Source organism: Protopterus annectens, chromosome 11.part0 (genome assembly GCF_019279795.1).
Source record: "Protopterus annectens isolate FY-2018-M chromosome 11.part0, PAN1.0, whole genome shotgun sequence".
Lineage (NCBI taxonomy): Eukaryota > Metazoa > Chordata > Ceratodontiformes > Protopteridae > Protopterus > Protopterus annectens.
The window spans coordinates 249,325,512-249,336,214 of NC_056745.1; positions in this window are offsets into that span (position 1 = coordinate 249,325,512).

A 10,703-nucleotide genomic window follows, 5' to 3' on the forward strand; every position below is an offset into this window, starting at 1 on the left:
GCTTACAAGACTTTACTCTGCCTAATATATTTTATAGAGTTTGAACAGTATAGTCAGCTTAACTCGCCAACAATAGTTTCTGCCTTGGCAAATTTTGAGACTTGAGTAATCAGTACTGTGTTCCTATCATATTTATAGATTATATTTAGTGGTAAATTATAATAGGGTACTTTGGCTGACATGGATAAGTACGAATTCAGCTTCATGTGTGTGTCCACACGGAGAATGTCATTCCGCTACTGCCTGTAGTGCCTTTTTTATATACTTCCTATTAGCATCTGTTGCTACTTTTGACATTCTGAAATTGTGGGGCGATGAATTTCTTAACTATGTTTTACGAAGTAATAGGCAGTATAAGAAAGGCAACATACAAGCAAGAAAATGGCCTGTTAAACTAGGATATCTTGCAGTTGATATATTAATCACCTTTTTGACTTCTTCATATTTTTACATCTATGTCCATAATTTGATAGAGCTGCATGTAACTTAGGGGTACAGTGTTACATATTAAAGTGGGATGTACTGGAAATACTGCTGGTTGTTTACTAGTAATTATGCATATATGAATATACCATATGTGCATTATTTCCAAAGCAAAGTCATTTACCAACTATCACATGACATCAGGTGAAACCTTAGAATATGCTGAAGAAAATCATCATTGCGTTTGCACTGTAAGTTGTACATCTTGAGAAATATTTAGTATTATTTGTATTGCTAATTATACAAATAAGCATTTTTTTAACATTTCTGTAAATATCTTAATAAGTATGCACTCAGAAATGATTTTATTTTATTTTATTTGCTGTCACATGACACTGTACATCTTGTTTTTACAGCTTACAAGACATGAAAACTTGTTTATGAAAGCTTAGAGAAAAATATTCTGGGTCTGTGTGTCTTATAGTACAACATTGGATAAAAACTGTAAATGTGAACTTTTTTTATGGTATGGGCTGTATGGAGATGAAATGTTAGGTTATTGTCAACTGTAACCCCTAGCAGTTTGGTTTGGGTAGTTGGAGTGATCATTGTTTTATTTTTGGAGAAGAATGTGTAAGGTTATGGTGGGTGAGATCTTCTAATTTGGGCAGAAAAGCAGAAGTTTGGTTTTATTGGGATTTAGTATAAGCTGTGAGTTAGTTAACCAGGTTTCTACAGATAAGAAGGAATCTTGGGTGATGGTTTGAAGATCATTGAGGGAAGAGCTGAGCCGATCAAAGTCATCGTATTGGATAACGGTGGCATGGAGTGCAGCAGAGTGAAGCTGATTGGTAAAGAGAGAGAGAGAATAAAAGGGGTCGAAGGATGGAGCCTTGTGGACCCCTAACATGACTGGGAGGAGGTGTGAGAGGGATTGTTGCCAATGGACAGCTTGATAATGGCCTGCTAAGTAGCTTTGAAACCAAGTAATAGTTGGTTTGCTGCAGTTATGGGAGGAAAGAACACTAATGAGCTTGCTGTGGTTGACCATGTCAAAGGCCTTTAACAGGTCAAGGAATATGGCTGACACAAAATGGGAATTGTTTCTGCGCTGGTTAACCTTGTTAGTAAAGGACAAAAGGACAATAGGGTTGTTGTTGTACTATGTGAGGGATGAAAACCATGCTGGGTGTGGGATAGGAGATTGTTTGAGAGGAGATATTCCATGAGTTGGGTGCAAACGACTCTTTCAAGAATTTTTGATAGGGGGTGAAAGAATGGCAATAGGGTGATAGTTCATCAGAGCTACTCCTTTGTGCAGTAGTAGAATGTAAGAAATCTTCCAGACCATAGGGACATATGCTTCTGTTATTGATCTGTTTATGAGTATGGCTATCGAGTAAGAGATAGCTTCTGATGCAATTTGTAGATATTCTGCAGGGAGATCATCAGCATCTAAGGTAGTTGCTTTTAATTTTTTCAATAGTTTTTTGATGAAATGAATGGGGACTGGTTTTAAGTGAAATTGGTTGCTGGAGTTTTGTAAGTGTATATTGTGGTTTGAGACAGGGGGAGTGGTATTGGAGCTAGTTTGGTTGTTAGCTAGTTTCTGAATGGATTCAGTGAAGTAATTATTGAATTGTGCGGCCACAGTTTCATAGTTGTTAGATGTTTTAGGAGTGGGAGTAGTTGTTTTACCTGGATGCAATAAATTAACTGCAGCCCAGAACTTTTGTGGATTATTGTGATGTTTGGTTTGAATATTGTGGTAGTAGATGGATTTGTCTATTTTAATCAAAAAATGTTTTGCGTTATTTTGAAGGTCAAGGATCGTTTGTTTAGTAGTGCTGGTTTTGTTTTTAAGGAACGGTATCCAGGCTTTATCTCTGGTTTTGAGTTGGGATCTGGTTCTTTTGGTTAACCAGGACATGTAATTGGTTTTGACTCAAATGTTTCTGGATGGTGCATGACAGTTGAGTACATTCAAGAAGGTGTTGCTAAAGAAGAGTACTGCTTTATCTTAGGGAAGATGTCTGAGATCTTCCCAATAACAATGTTTTATGGCAGAGATAAAATGATTGGGAGTGAATATTTTTTTTTTGCTTCTAATTGTGTGAACGGAGGTTTGGTATGTTAGATGGGTCCATTCTCTTAAGTGGAAAGTTGGGGAGTGGTTGTTCAGGCTGTCTGGGAGACAGCCTGAGTATGTTGATAGGTGATGGGTATTAATCAGAATCCAGTCGAGTATGGATAGACATTCAGAGGTTTTATCAGTTCTAGTAGGAGTTGTGATGACTTGAGCAAAACCATAAATGTTAATGTGAGCCATAGGAGTTGGAGAGGAACAAAGGAGCCAATCAATATTGAAGTCCCCCATGAAGATGGTTTCTTGAGGGAGAAATCTGGAACACCATTGTAGCAAATTTTCAAGTGTGGCGATGTTATTGTCTGGTGGGATGTAACCACCTATGATATTGAGGTGTTTGTTGGAGTTAATAGCTAATTTAGCTACAAGTAATTCAGCATTTGCAATGTCAGGGATGGTGAGGTCAAGGAAATCAGTGTCAGGTGATATTTGTATAATATTGCTACCCCCACCCTTTTTGGTTTATTCTGTCTTTGCATGGAATATGGTAGGCTGGGGCAGTGATTTTGTTGCTACTGATGTCTGGTTTTAGCCATGCTTCAGTCAGAATTACTATATCGAGGGAATAGTGGGATAGTAGGGCATGCAAATTGTGAGTTTTGTTAGTTATGCTCCTAACATTCACGTTAAGGAGGAGAAGGGATGATTTATTTCTCTGGTGGAGTAGAGCAAGATTAACATGAGGTGATCTGGCTAGTGAACTATGGGTTGGGGTGGGACCAGGATTGTGGTGGATGTCTCCTGAGAAGTTTAATTGCTTAGTTATGTAAAGAAGGAGTTTAGAAAGCTTATATTGGATCTTAGTGAATCTAAGGGTTATTGCAGATGGAGCAAGTTGATGAAAAAATTTGGATGTGTGATAGTTTGTACTAGTGGTGTGGAAGAGGGTAGGAGCTATAAGAAACTGTTGATAATGATAGCATATATAACAGAAGTAACAGAGAACTGGTAGTAAAAAGGAGTAGAGTTAGTTTTAAAGATGGCATACTGCAGGTATTATATGTGTGTGTTTGCTAGTGGTAGAGGGATATAGAGATAGAGAGATGTGTGTATGGGTTAATGTGAAAGAAGGGGGGAGTGTCTGACTTGTCTTGGTAATATGGTGTGGTGTGATGGGATTGGTTGTAGGTTGGAAGGTGGGGCTATGGCAAAGTATAAATCTAGGTGTAGTGTGAGTGGGTGGAAATTTGGGTATAGGAGGGGAGTGGAGTGAGCTTGAGCTCAGCAAGGGTGAACACAGTGGGTAGAAACCATGAGACAGGAGGCAGGGCTGATGAAAAACTATCAGCCATGTATTATTCACACAGGTAGGTATTGTAACACTAGTGAGCCTGTCTGCTCCTGACCGTATTAACATCTAGCTTATTCAGGACTGTGTAGGTCTTTAAACTTAAAATTATTAGGACAGGGTGAGAGGTTTAGTGTTTTCTAAGAAGTGGGAGCAGTTTTTTTTGGGTGGGAACTATTTCTATCTAGCGTCCGGCAAGTGTGCACACCACTAGTAGTATGGTCTTTTACTATAATCATTAACAGGAAGGTAAAATAGGCACAGAGAAACATACACTGCAGTAGATGAAATATTTGCAGATGACCTTCCTCCACAATGATGGTAGGGTGGTGGGTGGACTTCTGAATTGTACTGGACTGTGGGGTGGTATGTGAAGCTCGCACTGACGGGAACTGAAAAGGGAAGGAGACAGGAATGGGTTCAAACAGCCTCTAACTGTCTAACCAAAGTATTAAAAGTATATAATACTACATCTAACACAGAATATATTATATTAGACTAAAAAGCTGTAAGTGAAATCAGGATAGATTGTCTTCATTTCATGGTACTTTTATGCAATTATATAGCACTTTTTCAATAAATAAATTCTTACATGAGATTGCCAAATATTTAGATCAAGTTGCATTTCTAAGTGTAAGTCATGATAGTAAGGACATTTTGTCCAAACCAATCTAGTTAGATGAAATAAAAATGTAACTAAATCTTAAAAGACAAACCCAATTGCTGGCCCTGATTGATTTATGGCATCATTTTCTAAAAATGTAATGGACATCATATCAAAAGTCATGCATGAAATATTCAATTATTTCATCTCAAATGGCATTACAGACCTTTATTAAACAGGTTCAGATCAATATTAAAATTTAACCAAATATACAAATGTAACTAACTATAGACCTATTGCTGTTATAAATTAGACTTAAACATTTTATGTAACTGGTTTTGGAAATAGAATCAAATGAGATATACCTTCAACTGTTTCTCCATATAAATCCAGTTTCTCTAAGAACAAACTCTCAGATGGAATTTACTGCCAAATTAATACCAGTTTGATAAGGAGAGTATTTGTGCACTAGCACCTGATGCTTCTAACGCATCTGACAGAGTTAATCTAAAATGACTTTTTCTACTATGCTTAAGTTTAGTTTCTTTAATTGCTTTACAAAGTACAGTAAAATCTTACATCAAAATTCTGCTGCCCAAATAATAGTTAACACAGTTTGCTCTTAGCCTATTAATATTAATTTTTTTTGTCATAAGTTACCACGTGCAGCATTTGCTGATGATTCAAACATGTATGTAATTTGGCCCTGTTCAGATATACCAATGATTATACAGACTATATATATATATATATATATATATATATATATATATATATATAAAACTTCCACTGATACTCAATGGCTGTAACACAGCAAAAATAAACAAAAACAACCATACACAATAAAAAAGCTGATTTGATATTCTGTAAGTGCTTTCATTCTTAAAAAGAGAGCTTCATCAGACAAAAGTGTCAAAAAACAAAACATTTAAATATTTAACAAATGACAAGTCACATGATATAAAACACCCAATTAAAGTAACAAAGAATTTTAATGCTTTAATTTCTTTCTTCTAAAATGTACTTTTATTTTTTCTTTATCTTTTAGGCCCAGGGATTGACATGATTTTGATTTAATTTGCCAAAGACACTCTTTCCAATCCAACTCTTTTTTAGTCTTAAATCTGTTTCCCACATTTTTCACTTTATCTACAATGAAAAATGTGCAATGCACTTCCTTAGCATTGTCACATAAACTAACATGCTTAGCCAATGCATTGGTGTAGTCTTTTATTTCAACAGTATGTAAGTACTCATGTATACTATGAGACAATTCTCTTGACATCCTACCTATATAAAATGCACAACATGCTGAACATATAGCAATGCAAACAACAAACATTGACTTGCAAACATATAAACCTGTGAATTTAATTTTCTTTGTTGTTGATACTATTGACTTTACCTGGTCTACAAACATACAATAAATGGAAGCTAAACAATTATGCATTCTTATTGTTCTGCTTGTTACATCATTATCCATGTTTCTTAGACATGCTTGGAAAATATCTATAAAATTAGTAACCTATTTTTCTAATGAATAGGAGGGCCTTGCCTATCCAGGCACTAATAAATACAAAACTCTTGAGAAACTTCCAGTTGTTCCTCACTTTTTTCTAGATTTGGCTATCATTTAATGTATCTTTTAATGACAAAGACATATTGCAATTTGTATCATAATTATTAATAAAAACTATATATTCTGCAGTGGTGCAGTGGTAGCATTGTTGCCTTACAGCAAGAGGTTCTCCCGTTCGATTCTCAGCTGGAGAGTGGGGAGTGCCTTCTGTGTGGAGTCTGCATGTCCTCCCCATGGTTGGGTAGGCATTCGAAAGACATGTGTAAATGAGCGCACCTTCGTTGAAGATTGAATGTTGAGCTAGCACCTAGGCGTTCATCAAAATCTACTGCCAATCATTAGCGGACCAGAGTTCTGCTGTGGCGACCCCTAACTGGGAAAAGCCGAAAGACAAAAACAACAACATTAATAAAAACTCTATTTGAAGTCTCTCTCAATCCTGAAGCCTACATGGTTTATATTTAGCAAACCTGTCCACTTTTACCTCTATTGCAACTTCCACTACTAACTTACAGGGATAACCCCTTTGCAAAAATTTCTTTTGCAGAGAAGCACATTCCATATCAAAATAACTATCATCATTACTCTACCTTTTGTAATGAACTGCCCCTTAACTATATATATATATATATATATTTTTTTTTAAAATAACCAGATGCATGCCAGTAAAATTCAAATAAGACCTACTTTGGACTTCCTTTTTAAAAAACTTTGGCAAGAAGTAGCTGCTGGGCTTTATATAACAATAAATTAAAAAAATAATATTGCTAAAACCATAAAAAAGGGCAAAAGATGGTATTCCTCGTATTTAAATAATTCATAAAATTAATCAACATATAATAATTTCCCCTACACACCAAAAATGTCATCAATAGAACATTTGTACAGTGATACATATTTCATGTATTCAGCCGGAAGGACGTCTGTCATAAAACAATTCACATAACTTGGGCCATAGCTGACTCCACAGGCACACCATTGATCTGCTTACAAACTGTGTATCAAATTCAAAATAATTATAAGACAAAATTACAGCCAACATTTCTCTATGCAATCTACATCCCCTACTTGAAGAAAGTTGGCAGACTCAGACTTTATTAACTTTATCAAGTCCTCCCTCATTGGGTATAGCAGTATATTATGAAGTAATATCAATAATTACTATTACATTATTAATGTGTACCTATAAATCAACTATATTTTTGTAAATTGAAAAGAATTGTGTATATAAGATTCACTCTTGATAATTACCTTTTGTAACTATTTATCTTCATAAATCACCATAGACTCAGTTTTGTTTCCATGACCAACTATTATAGGTCTAAGAGGAGTTTCGTACAAGTTCTTGTGTATCTGTGGTAAACGAAAAATTTGGTTGATCTTTGGAATGCTTATGTTGAAATACTCTGCTCATTGTCAACTGCCAAATTTATTTGGGCTCTTTAGTCAGTCATGAAGGTATATAACAAACTTATATTGCCTAAACTGCACAGTAGAATAGATATATATGTTTTCATTATATTATTTAGTCATAAACTCTTCCATATTATGGACAACAATTAAGTAAATATAGATGATAAACAATAGTAATCGATGTGGACTTTGATTTAGATGCCTCAGATATTATGCATGTAATTTATCAGTTAATCCATTTCTGAACATGCAAAGTGCTAAATACGTAAATATGATATTGTCATTTTTAAACATGGTGAAATGAGAAGATCATAAAGCTATCTATATTTTGTTGCAACAAATTTATCCAATTCTAATATTTTATGAAATAACCAAATGATTAACTTATCAGAATTTCTGAGCCAACATAAATCAGTATGAAATTTGTATTTTGTGTAATACTTAAACAGTTGAATATATATATAAGGATATATGCCATTAATGACAGATTATGAGCATTCTTAAACTTAAACTTCCATGTACCCAGCAATTCATTTCTAAAGTTCAAATTCATCCAATACTTTTTGTCTACCTTATTACAAAATAAAGCAGTTCCCAAGGGTTACAAATTAGTGTGAACAAATAAATTCTGTAATAATTACACTTTTTATTCAGTTTAATATACTTAGCTATATTTCTTTTTAAAAACTTTACTTTATGATTATCCATAATACTTTCTTCATCATATTGAAAAAGCTATATACTCTCTTTCCTTTTCTAACAAAAGTACTGACAGTCTTGCTGATAAGGCAGATATTCTTCATAATTTCTGGAAATATAAATATTCAAAACAGATGTTGGATATCCTCATACTTCTAAATCAAAGTTGAGGACATTGACAATTAGTCACATATTTATGAGATATATAATAAATATAGATATGTTCCTATTGTTGCTAGTGGTATTAAAAAAGCCATTGATGAGACCCAGATTAGCATGAGTGTGGTACATAGACTGAAGCCAAATTCCAGTAGCATTATCTAAGTAAAGGAAAGATTCCAAGTTAGGCATTTTGCTTCTGAGGCTTCTGAAGCTTATTTTGTTGTACAAAGCCACGGTTTTCTAAAGTAGATAATTTACTTAGGCAATCGTTATATCTGGTGATGATTGATATGCATTTACACATCATTCTACGTGAGGGCAGATACGCAACACAAGAGAATTCTCCTCTTTACAAATTGAATATATGATGACAGCTCCAACATATCTCCATGCATCTCATGCATGGACATCTGTTGAGATGGCACCCCATAAAGGATGAACATCAAGGTCATACGCATACTTTGAGGATCCAAGGCTTGAAGGTAACTGTGGGAAGTAACCTTGAGTACTGCTAAATGCCTGAAATGAAGATAATAGTTATTCTGTCTTTTGCCAGTTTGTTTAATGCTCAGTATGGATAGCTGACAATGTAATTGAAGATAGCTAGAGCAATTCTGTTAATGTTACTTAGTTTAGCTTTAGCACCTGTTTTCCTTAAAGACAGGTCTTCTTAGTGTGCTAACCATGAGCACCTTTATCATGAGCATCTGACACCCTAACAGCTTGAGTCCAAGTCAGACAGTACTTATGCCCTGCCCCTTTTTACCTCTAGCATTGCCATCCTGGTATGGAGATTTCAAAAAGGTGTCATTAACCATGGCATGTCTGGCATCACCATTAAGGTGGACCTGGGTGAATCCGCTTCATGCAAATCATTTATGAATCACCATTAAGGTAGACCTGGGTGAATCCACTCCATGCAAATCATTGATATAAGTTACATGTGTGCCGTGTTTTAGAGTTTTTTGGAATTGTTTCATTGACCTGCAGGCAAATTGCCTGTGAATTACATACCACCTGGCAGCTGATGGAGTGGAAATCATTGCAGTTAATATACCGTGTTTCCTGTTGTTCAAATGGGACCTCTGTTGCAACACAAGTGCAATCTATGGTCCCCAATACCTCAGGAAACTGTGCAATTTTGCCCCAGTATAACTAGAACCATGGATTTTACCTAAAACATGGTTATCTTGGATACACAGTTAGCATATGCACAAAAACAAATTTAACATTATTTTCTATAATCCTTAGCAACTTTTGTTAGAAATGGAAGCTACTATGTAACTTTTAGAAAAATATCTCCCATTTTTTTTTTTGTATTTTATCAAATGCTATTTCCTTATATACTAGAGGATCAGTTTTAAAGTATGTTTGAGGTACTTATCTTGGGAGCAGCATTCAATACTCTTGCTTTGTGTGAGGTAACCTTGAGTACTGACAAGCATCACAAAATATTTGTGGGTAAGGCTCGAAAGGTCATCATCTCATTGACTCAGCAAGATATAAAGTAAGCTTTCACAGTAAACCACTATCTACCCACAACATTACATATTATAATAATATGTAATGGCATATTGAATGCAATGGATCATACCTGCATGACACACATTGGTTACTGGAACAGTAACTGTATTTTTTTTCATTCCACAAGTGAAGCCCATATATAACGTTAGTCTCACTTTTGTGAAAATTAGGCTATATTTATGGCATTTTTAACTTCCTTCATAGCTCTCAACTGTCCACATTTTTGCAGAATGTCCAGATTTTTGTCTCATATTTTTGGTCTGTTCCACATAAAATTTGTGGCTTTCTTGAAAATCACTGAGGAATGAAGTCACCAAATAATGGCACACACATTTATGTTTCACACTTTATATCCTTCAGAAATTGCATGCTGATACAAAATGTGTTATTCTAGCAATTATCTAACTTTATCAAAGTAATATTTCAATTCTGTCCCTATTTTTGGGCCTTTGTCACCTCCCCCATTATATTAGGCTTTGTCCACAGTTCTTGCTCTAAGAGGTTGCGAGGTATGATTTTCTTGTATTTAGCACATCCCTCGGGTTTTCATACCCTATGAATAATAGTGATATGCTGCTAAGCAGTGTTCTAGAATGAAACATAGATATTAACATAGAAATACGTTTTCTGCTGTTGTTACTTTTCTGCATTCAACAAATTTTCTTAAAAACATATTCTACAAGATGAAATACTATCTGCAATTGACTGGAACCCAAGCTTATTATATGGGCCCCTGTAACATGGATGACTGGATGTGTATCTTCAGATTTAATCTGGGACCAACTGGACTCACCCTCCTTGAGAAAGGAGGTGAAGTTTGAGGGTGAATATTTGGCAAGGTGCACAGTGCACATGTGGTCTTTAT